The sequence below is a fragment of the Adiantum capillus-veneris genome, chromosome 27 (genome assembly GCF_014529385.1).
Source record: "Adiantum capillus-veneris isolate H3 chromosome 27, ASM1452938v2, whole genome shotgun sequence".
Classification (NCBI taxonomy): domain Eukaryota; kingdom Viridiplantae; phylum Streptophyta; class Polypodiopsida; order Polypodiales; family Pteridaceae; genus Adiantum; species Adiantum capillus-veneris.
The window spans coordinates 116196632-116207392 of NC_140957.1; the positions used below are offsets into that span (position 1 = coordinate 116196632).

At 41.4% G+C, this 10761-nt stretch overlaps 2 pseudogenes; both read left to right on the forward strand.

Annotated features, from left to right (window-relative positions):
• The first annotated feature begins 276 nt into the window (after window positions 1–276).
• LOC147422619 (uncharacterized) lies at window positions 277–1140 on the forward strand (annotated as a pseudogene).
• Window positions 1141–4551: 3411 nt separating this feature from the next.
• LOC147422620 (uncharacterized) lies at window positions 4552–5866 on the forward strand (annotated as a pseudogene).
• Window positions 5867–10761: the final 4895 nt, after the last annotated feature.

Genomic DNA, 10761 nt, shown 5'->3' on the forward strand with positions numbered 1-10761 from the left:
CTAGTTAGCCTTGCTCTTTGATAGACCATCTCTCATTCGGACCCCATTACCATTGGCCCCATGTTGATAAAATCATTTGGTTTGGTTAGATATTAGATTTTATGAGATTTGTTTGCAGATTGGGTGTCTAGGTGTGTGTTAAATAGAGGATAGGGGTTGTGGATTTATTGGGCTATAGATAGGCATTCAGGTTGTGTGCTACGTGTTTTCCCATTTCCCCCTTTCCATCTTGTGTTTTCCCCGTGGAGGATCACACTGATCACTCAAGTGATTACTTGGTGCAATAACATGGTTCCAGATTGTGAGTTAGTGTTCTGAGGTGAGCAAGATGCTGAAGATTGGATATTAGATGTGGAGCTTTGGATGTTGTCAATGTGGATGGTGACCAATGTAGCCAAATCAAGGGCTATGCCACTGGTGACGCGAGGGAAAACCAAAGCTTGGTTCGAGGGGTTGGAAGTTCTTGATCGGCAGTCATGGAAGCAAAGGATTTTTCCTACACAAGTGGACATAAAATTGAAGGTTTTGAATCAATATGTAAGCGGTGAGTTTACAACCTTCTCAAAGCAATTTGAAGATATATGGCAGCAATTAGAAGCTACTACACAGTCTTGAGGCAATGACTACTTCAAATTAGAGAGATTTTTGGAGTGTTTACATCCCAATATTTGAATGAAGGTGGATTTTAGTGGTGCAGAGGCCTATGAGGATGTAGTGTATGTTGCCAAAGTGAAGAGTAGAAAGCCAAAGAAGAATTTGGAGATGGGTTTGCTCAAGCCTAGTGATTATGCAGTTATTTCGACAACCCTGCAACATGCAGAGCAAGTAAACGCTGTTCACGATTTCCAGCATGCAATAGTTACAAGTCCTCCATGGGTAATCTCTATTCCATATTGTGTTTCATCAATGCTCCCTATGTGTTATATATATATTCCTAAGAAGGAGAATCTCATCAATGAGGATAAAGGGCTTGTAAACAAGGATACACATAAAGAGGAGACAATAGATGTCGTGGGTTCTCAGGTGGTGGTAAAGGAGATCAAGTCAACCGTGCAAGTGTCAGAGCCTTTAATTGACATTGAAGCAGATACAAAGTTTGAAGATCGTGAAGAACTTGAGGAAAAAGTGAATGATGTCTAGGACCAAGGGGGTGGGCAAATCTCCTCACAGCAACATGAGGGTAAAGATGCACATACCAAGTCATTTTGTGGCAAGGAGGTCATTGGCGGTTCTCTCGTACTTGACGAGGAGGTATGTGATGAGTTCCTATCTTTCTTTTGTGATGATTTGATAGTAGATGCCATACATGAAGAGCGGGACAGAGAGATGTGCATGTAGGAGGTATTGGTTGGGCAATTTGGCTCAACATCTACAGGTACAAATGTCAAAGAAGGCGAATTTATGGACTTGGGGGGTTGATTATAGTAGGTGATGAGGCTGGGTATGCTATGCAAAATAGGACATGCAAGGAAGTTTGTATGCACCATTTGATGGTTATGCTTGTGTCAGTTGCTTTTCAACAGGTTATATGCCAAATACTATGCTCTTTGCAAGGAGCTTCCGAGAGAGATATCATCAGCTACAACACCCTCCTGGGTCAAATGGAAAGCCATAGGCTCCCCTATGCATATGTAAACTCCATTTGGATCGAACTGGAGACATTGCCAACTACCATCCGATTGAAAAGCACCCCTATCATGTGCCCTTAATATATTGGCACCCACAATCATAAAATTGCAAATCACATCTTCACAATATTTGTTAGTTTCAACCTATATCCAACAATGATATTCGTGCACATGATAAGCATCCCCATCCATATAAGAGACTCCTATAGATTCATAAGCAACCATACCAACATCCACTAAAGAGGTCTTCATATCCATATCTTTCTTGCTTATGTACATACCATATCTCATCTTTTTATTATGCAGATTTATCTTATCTACATGATGTTGTGGTTGATCATGAATGCTCAACTAGGGGGTGGGCAATGATCATGCAACCAAATCTTGTCGATCCAGGGAGAAGCTTGAAGTAGGTACATCAAAGATAGCAGGTGGACGATGCAATTATTTGAAAGCTGGTTGATGCAAGGTACGAATGATACTACTGGGAAGTGCATGTCAAATGTGGAATTCAGAAAACCAAAGGAGGTTTTCAAGCTCAACTCGTCGGGATACCTAGAAGTGTCAAAGGTTTATTGGGTGTAATCGTCAGCTAGTGCCATGATATGTACTATGTTGAATGTTTTCACTATTTTAGCAATTTCGAAGCTCTCTGGATATTGCATAAAGCCCAATGGTTCGCAACGGCTCAATGCTCTTCCCAGAGTGGTGTGCGGGATGGACTCTAACTCGTTGGCATCACATGGAACTATCCACACTAAAGATGATTTTTATGAAGCCTTTTTTGGATCGGCAGTTTGTGGCACATGAAAGAAGGCCAAACTCAAGACTTTTTAAAAGTGAAAGCTTAACTTGGGGAAAAAACGAATATGATTGTGTGGCGGCATGGCTGCATGTTGCATTGGGGTGGTGGCGTCGTCTCGATGGAGAAGTGGCACCAGGTGCGGAAAGTGCATTGCACATTACACCTAAGCTGGAGTTCAAACCTCACCACAGATACCTTATCCCTACAACGACTATATTGCTTATCCAAGCCTGTAAAAGGAACTCCCCCTTGTATTGTTCTAATGCAGTTGTTGTATGCAATTCAAATTCAAATGTCCCCCTCTACTTGGTGTCAACTCCCCCTTCCCTTCTCTCTCACACCTCTCTCTCTTCTCTACCTCCATCTCTCTATCTATTCTCTCCTTCTCTACTCTCTCACTCTATCTTCTATATATCACTCAAGTTCACATGGTATCAGAGCTCAAGAACTTGAGTTCCTAAGTACTCTAAGCGCCTTCTCTCAAAGCAACGGCCTAATTTTACGCCCATCTCTCACTTCCAAGGTTCACTCGGCTAGCATGACTAGCGCCTCATCACCTATGGTTGCAACCACCAATTCAAGGTACTTCACCATTGATAAGCTCAATGGGAACAATTACAATGTGTGGAAGCTGAGAATGGAGCTATATTTGAAGAAACTTGGCCTCTGGAAGATTGTTTTTGGAGATGAAATAAGACCAAGTGAAGACGAGTATGCCTCCAACACGGAGATACACTTGGCATGGGATTCAAGGGACATTACGGCTCAAATGGAGATTATACTCCATTGTGAAGATAGGCAAGTCCAAATGGTGCGGACTCTATCCACCTCTAAGGCTTTTTGGGAGTCCTTCAACAATAGTTATGAGCACACTGATCTTGTTTACCAAGTATCCCTGATCAAGAGGCTTGTGAACAATACTATGCAAGAAGGACAATGTGCAGCCAAGTTTCTTGACAATTGGCAGCCATTGTTAGATGAAGTTCTCATCTCTAGAATAGAGATTTCAAAGAAATTTCAATGTATGCTTCTATTGGCAGCTTTACCTGCAAGCTGGCGAGCCTTTGTTACTACTCAAGCCCTATCCCAAATGCAATTGCAAGGCCTCGTATCCAAAATCCATCAGGAAGAAGCTTTAAGAGACCATAGAAATGATTCCTCGATGGAGTCACAAAATCGTCCGAATCCTGTCTATCGGACAAGTTTTAGTAGGGCGTGAATGATTGATGTCACTAGATGTGGTCTTTGAAAGCAAGAACTTCAAGCTGATTAGTGGAAGATTGTATTGTCAAAATGCTGATGGTATATTCCAATTATGCGTTGAGCCAAATGAGATTCCACTATATCTGGCTGAAGCTCACACACAGGTCATTGGAATACATCACGGATTCCACCAGACTTCCAGGAAGTTGAATCGACTTGGAGTGTATTGGCCGCGGATGAAGAAGGATGTGCACAAATACATTCAAGAATGTGCACGATGCAGAGCCAAACCACCGGTGGATCATGCCACCTTATACCAAGTGACCATAGCACCTAAATGGAGTCAGTATATAGTTGATTATCTTAAGGGGACTCCATTTCCCGAGAAAATGAGCAAGACAAGGGAACGCGCGATAATAAAGGAAGCAGAAATGTATCAACTGATTGGAAATCAATTGTATAAACGAAACAAAGACAATCAGTTAAGGCTATGTGCATCGGAAAGAGAATACCTGCCAATCCTACAGGAAGCACATGTAGGGCAGGCTGGTGGCCATTTCTCAGCAGAACGCACTGCGCAATTGATTATGCTTGCAGGGATATGGTGGCCGACACTCCTTCAAGACGCGGCGATGTATGTCAAGTGATGTGACGACTGCCAACGTGCAAAAGTTCCTATGCGAAAGGACCATATGCCTCTTAGACCTATGCTAGGGACTAGAGAATTTTCCAAATGGGGAATTGATTTCGTGGGTCCGATCACACCGGCCTATAGGAGTCACGCTGAATACATCATTGTGGCTACAGATTACTTAAGGGGTCGAAGCAAAAGCCAAATAAAAAAATGCACGCACCATCGCTCAGTTTCTATATGAGAAATTTTACAGAGATGGGTCTACCATAGAAATAGTCAGTATGACGCGAGGAACCCACTTTGTCAATGAAGTGATTGAATACTTGCTTGACGAGTTCCTTGTCATACATAAGAAGTCAGCTCCATATCCCCGCAAGCGAGTGGCACAAGCACTCGAATGGACAGGTCATGAGCTCATACAATGCCTAGATGACCTAGAGAAACTTGATGAAATAAGAATGAAAGCTGTCATAGGCATCTACGCGCAAAAGCGCAGAATGAAGGAGTTCCATGACAAGCACCTGATAACGAAAGAATTTCAGAAAGGTGATTATGTGCTTGTCTACAAACTCAAACAAAAAACCAAGAAATTGAAGAAGCGAGGCATGGGACCCTATTTGATTACAGATATATCATCTAGCGGGGCCATCAAACTTGCCACATTAGAGGGAGAGGAGATGCCTAATTGGATTAGTGGATGCAGGTTAAAGAAATATCATCTCCCGCTAACTCCAGAAATGCTTGAGAGGGTGCATGCAGCTGGTTGTCGAAAAGCTACAGCCAAATTTATCAAAGAAGAAGCACGGCTTCGACAACTCAAACGAAAGCAGCAGCAACAGGGATTCAACAAGCAAAAGTGGACTCGACTGTATCAGATTACTCCTTTTGATGTGGATGATGAAGATGTTGATCCTTGCATTCCGATTGAAGTGACCCTGGATAAAGTTCCAACCTATGCCTTAGTGGATTCAAGAGCTCATTACAACTACGTCACATACAGTTTCTTTAATTAGCTGACAGGTGTTCAGTTAGTGCCGAAATTTCGCTGCTGTGAAGCCTTCAATAATGCAATTATCATAACCAAAGGCTGGGCGGAGATACCCTTGTATATCAATGGCCTGCTGTGCACTCATCAATTTCATGTGTGCGATGTTCAAGATGATTATTCCCCCATCATATTTGGTACAACCTGGCAAAGGAGATACAACGCTTATTTTCATTGGTTAGGTAACCAAATGTACTTTCAAGTAGAGGGAAAGGTTAGCAAAGTGTTGTTTGCAAGTGAGGAGAAGATCCCTCATCAGCAACTACGAGAAAACAATCATAAATTCCTTCCTCCACCACCTGCACCTGTTTCAGCAACTGTACAACCATCACAGCCAAAAGAAACTGCTGATGCTGCATGTCAGGTCAGCATTGAAGAACCAGTGTCACAACCTGCACTTCCTCACACCAAAAAAAGGCAACATAAATCCGGAATTCCATAGTTATCTCGCCCAACATACAAGCAAGTTTGGCGACCAAAACAATCAAATCCACAATCTCCACCGCCAAAGCCTAGCCAACAACTTTTCTGGAAAGCGAAGCCACCACTAGTGCCCAGCACATCGACAACATCCAACAAATATAGGTGGACTCCAATCAAACCTGCTAATGTCATTACTCCTATACAGAAAACCAAGCAGGTCTGGAGGCCCAAGCAACCCAAGCCAACAGTTGCTCAACCCCCGCTGCCAAAAGGCAACCACACGGCAATCACAGCTACTCGACAATCCAAACAGTACACCCGAGCCCACCCACCGCCCACATTAGGAAAAATATGAACCCTCTAGGGGCCCTTTGGGATTAAGGTTAATTAGAGGTCAGCCAATAGGAAGAGGGTGGTGGACACACTCTATACCCTCAAAAAAGTAGGGGGACAAGGTAGCCTTACACCTCTTAATTGTCTCTTACCTAGTGAGAAGGTAAGGGAGGTGGCTAGGGGAAAGAGGGGGGGGGGGGACCACTTTGACCTCTTTTCCCCCACTTTTTGGCCCGGATTTAAAAATACACTAAAAATTTCAAATTTTCAAAAAATTTCAAAATTTCAAAAAATTTCAAAATTTCAAAAAATTTCAAAATTTCAAAAAATTTCAAAATTTCAAAAAATTTCAAAATTTCAAAAAATTTCAAATTTCAAGTTTTCCCTCCTTAAAAGGTCCCCAAACCTATTTCATGGTCAAAAAAGTATTTTTGACCTTCAAAAGTTAAAAACGTGCACTAAAAAATCCAAAAAATTGATTTTTTAAAAAAACAAATCAAAACATCATTTTCACCCTCCAAAGTCTTTCCAAACCTATTCTATAGATAAAAAGTGTTTTTCTCTCTCTACAAACCTTTTTCCAAGCTCTCCATTGCTGCAACAACCACATGCACCCCCTATAGTCCATCATTATCTCTCTGCTAGCTTTATCCCACCTCCATTGTAGCACCAAGCAAGCTCCTCCTCCATCTCTTCCCCTTACCCACCACATAGTTTCACACCAAGCTAGCTCCTCTCCCTTCTCTCATCTCCATTACAACATGAAACAAGATTCTACTCCTTCTACTTTCATTCACTCACACTACATGGAAACCTCTACTCCCGAAGGTGGCAAAAGTATGAGCTCACATGAGTTGCATACCACAACAATAGGAGGTGTGAATATCACGTGGGCATTGCAAGGGTTCATCTCCAACATAAAGAAAGAATGGTAAGAAAACTACCCTTGTAGCTTACATTCAGAGCTTAACATCATCTCCATCTTTAAGTTTATCATGCTGGAGAGAATTAACCTCTTTATGGATTTCAGTGTTTAGGCTTCACACCTCATAACACTGGGTGGTGCTATTTTGTTGATGACTTTGGTGCGCCATCTATAGTTGTGTAGCATGTGATTTGAGTCTCACAATGTAAGTAAGCTGTGTTATCTATGGAGAGTCGTCAAAGATTTTTCTTGTAATTTATTCTTCGTATAATTTCCATATAGTACTACTATCTTCCCTAGTGTCATAGACACACAAATACTCAAGTGTATATGAATCTCTAGATGAGGAAGACAAATACTTGTAAGATAAGCCTAACAGCAACAACATTGTCTCCATTTGAAATTATTTTTCATGAGGCTGGATTCCTCTATAAATGCAATATAAATATGTTTTTTTGTTAAATGGTGTCGCATTGAGTGAGAGTATTTAATTTAGATTACTGAAGTTTCATACAGATCTGAGAAATATTGTTTACTTTTATGGATATTTTGATTTGCCTGTACGATGATTCAAGTCGCAAGTCTTAATCACTCCACCTTGAAGAAATTCAAGCAATATTTTGATTTCAGTTTAATCATTAATGGTTATTCTTATTAAAGTGGATCATAAACTTTGTCAAGATGTCCTCATTTGGGGATGTTGAATATATATCATTAGCAATGTTTCACAAGAACACTAGGTGGACACAAGGAAGTAAAAATTGGCTCCTTGTTTGGTCGATTTCTAGTGTTTAATGTTTAGTGCACAGGATTTGTGAGGCCGTTGTCATGGGGAGTTCACTAAAGTATATGTAACATAGCACATGTGTTCAACAAAAGGGATTTTATATTCTTGTAAAGTTGCAGAAACATGTGTAGATAAGGCCTATAAGGGGTACTTTTAATCCATTCTAGTGAACGCACATGATATAGGAAAATTTTACATAGTGAATGCTCCGGACCTTTGAACACAAAGAAAGGGGGGGGGAGCTCTAATTACATCTGAGTGAAAAGAAGTGGAATTTGTACTGTCATGTTGCATAAAGATTTGCTTTCACTTAATCTAAAAAAAATTTGGTATCCTGGGGTGCAGACAAGGCCATATAATGCAAAAAAAGGGGTGGCCACAAGCGCGCGTAGTGAGCCATCCAAAACTGCTGGATGGGCCATATGTGGGCCCTTGTGGCCACCCTTTTTTTGTATAATTAGGCTATTGCTGCACTCCAGAACCCTGGAAAAGATGAGATGAACCTAAAATTGAACTTTTCAAGCACATTATGCCTTCCTTCAACTCAACTTACTAGTTCCCTGCACCAAAAGGGAAAATCACATTGGACAGTATAAAAATCTAGTCTCATGCTGCATAAACATCTGGTTTCATCAAATATTAACATTCTTGCTATTATAAGGGGCAGACAAGGCCATATAATGCAAAAAAAAGGGTGGCCACAAGGGCGCGCATGTGAGCCATCCAAAACTGTTGGATGGGCCATCTGCGCGCCCTTGTGGCCACCCTTTTTTTTGCATAATTAGGCTATTGTTGCACTCCAGGACCTTGGAAAAGGTGAGATGAATGTAAAATTTAACTTTTCAAGCACATTATGCCTTCCTTCAACTCAACTTACTAGTTCCCTGCACCAAAAGGCCAAATCACATTGGTTAATATAAAAATCTAGTCTCATGCTACATAAACATCTGGTTTCATCAGCTATTAACATTTTTGCTATCCTAAGGGGCAAACAAAGCTAGAAAATGCAAAACAAAGGGTGGCCACAAGGGCGCGTAGATGAGCCATCCAAAACTGCTGGATGGGCCATCTGCGCGCCCTTGTGGCCACCCTTTTTTTTGCATTTTCTAGCTTTGTTTGCCCCTTAGGATGGCAAAAATGTTAATATTTGATTTAAATTTAACTCTTCATGGCCAAAACCACTTAACTTAAAACACATGGATAAACCGAAAAGCCAAATCACTATGGAGACAGTAGACACAACTCTTAATCATTTTGTCATTGCAAAGTCATCTGAAATGATGTGTTGAACTTTTCGGTTGTTTTCAACAGCTTCTAGATTTCAATCGGCTCCGAATCTGTCTGGGCTTGTCTCACATAAATTTGTTCATCTCATCGCGTTCTTCGACCATCATGTGATGAGAAAAAATCATATCTTGCTCGCATTCTCCAAAAATCAATGTGCAAGTTGACAATTTATTTAAAAATGATGTAAAACATACATTTTTTACTTTTTTCTTAATCTACGGGCTCCAACGAGCATTAAAACCATGGAATCTGAAAATACTCAAAGAACCATTGTTTTTTATTGTGTTAAGGACTGTATTTCCTACATACAAAACTTTCCCAAAATCTCGCCCTAACACCTTCAAAAGTGGCTTCTAAGGAGTGTACTCGGTCAAAATTTGAAACTGAAGAAAAACAATCAGAATGAACTCCTAGACTGTGTATAAACTTTAGAATAACCAAAATTTCCTTCAAAAAAAAGTTATGCTAAAAATTTGAAAAGAGCCCCCCATTGGACTCCCCACAACGATAGAAGTCAAAGGGTTCAAGGAGAGGTATGGTGTCACAAGTGCATGGTGGGAATCTCATCGAGGTTTATTCCGTCAAGATCTCTTGTACTTTATCATGTCTTCTCATGTACAATCTTACAAAAAAAAAATGATACCTTAAATGACTACAAATCTTATTTAACTTATCAAACAATCTAAAATATGGTAGACCAAGAGTGCTCTTACACATCAACAAACAAAAAAGTCCAAACTTCTTCTCATTAACTTTGATAAACATACAGTCGTGAACAACTTCCAAGGGGTAGTGCAGTCATAGTTCTTACATATATTCCATGACATGGTATGCTCAAGGGGTGACCTATCATATAAAATATCTCTGGTGGGGGTGCCCTCATGTTAGGAAAGGGTGTGCTGCTGATGAAAAGTTGTTGTATTGTCCTACTAAGGATCTCTCCATGTTAGCATAGTGATTTTTGGTGTAGTGGGAGCCACATTGCTTGAGGAGAGCTTTGTGCCACCGTAAAAGCTTCATGTTATGCTAGTTCCTTGAGCCATTCTTGCATTAGGATGAGATTACCCACCTCTAATAAGGATGGATTTGAAGCACCTACCTGCAAGATGTAACAAAGAAGGCTGTTTTAGAGGAAAAGTGGTGACACTTGACTTCTCTAACCTGCACCCACTGTTTCTTGTAATGCCACTGTTTTGAGCTGAAGAGCTTGACATTCGTGCATCCACGAATGCAAAGAAGCACCTGCACCCATACACAACCAATTGCAATAGCCTAACAAGCCTACTTCTCCCCTCCCAAGATATTGAAGAACCATACACATTCGTCTCACCGACAGTATGATGATCTTGGGATGACCTCTGCTCACCCTCACGTGCGGCCTTCGGTGCAAACACCACGGACAAGCAATATGTACACTTTTGTTGTGCGGAGTACATGGTGGTGGAGGGATATGATTTGTGATGTCCGTGAGCACCATGGAAGTTGTTGCGTGAGGAAGCAAAGAATGAAAAGAAAGAGGGGGGAGGGAGAGGGAGGAACATGGGAGGAGAGAAGGGGCAGAGGGGGAGAGGGAGGAGGAGGAGAGAAGGGGGTAGGGAGGGAGAGGAGAGGAACATGGGAGGAGAGAAGGGGGCAGAGAGGGGAGAGGGAGAGAGAGGGGAGGAGGAGGAGAGAAGGGGGTAGGGAGGGAG